Source organism: Salvelinus sp. IW2-2015, unplaced genomic scaffold (assembly GCF_002910315.2).
Source record: "Salvelinus sp. IW2-2015 unplaced genomic scaffold, ASM291031v2 Un_scaffold2288, whole genome shotgun sequence".
NCBI lineage: Eukaryota > Metazoa > Chordata > Actinopteri > Salmoniformes > Salmonidae > Salvelinus > Salvelinus sp. IW2-2015.
Genome location: NW_019943614.1, coordinates 141,455 through 141,883, shown reverse-complemented (window position 1 = coordinate 141,883; position 429 = coordinate 141,455).

The window sequence follows — 429 nt, the reverse complement described above, 5'->3', positions numbered from 1 at the left end:
TGCAGGGGTAAGCCTCAAGTGGTTAGAGAGGCAGTAGCCTAGTGGTGGAGAGGAGGCAGTAGCCTAGTGGTTAGAGAGGCAGGTAGCCTAGTGGTAGAGAGGCAGGTAGCCTAGTGTTAAGGAGGCAAGGTAGCCTCTAGTGGTTAGAGGCAGGTAGCCTAGTGGTTAGAGGCAGGTAGCCTAGTGGTTAGAGGCAGGTAGCCTAGTGGTTAGAGACAGGTAGCCTAGTGGTTAGAGGCAGGTAGATTAGTGGTTAGAGACAGGTAGCCTAGTGGTTAGAGACAGGTAGCCTAGTGGTTAGAGACAGGTAGCCTAGTGGTTAGAGTGTTGGTCCAGTAATCGAAAGGTCCTTTCATGGGTATTCACTCCATAGTTAAGGCCGTACAGTGCATACTGTATGTATGCCACCAACGCAATTATGCAGTCTGA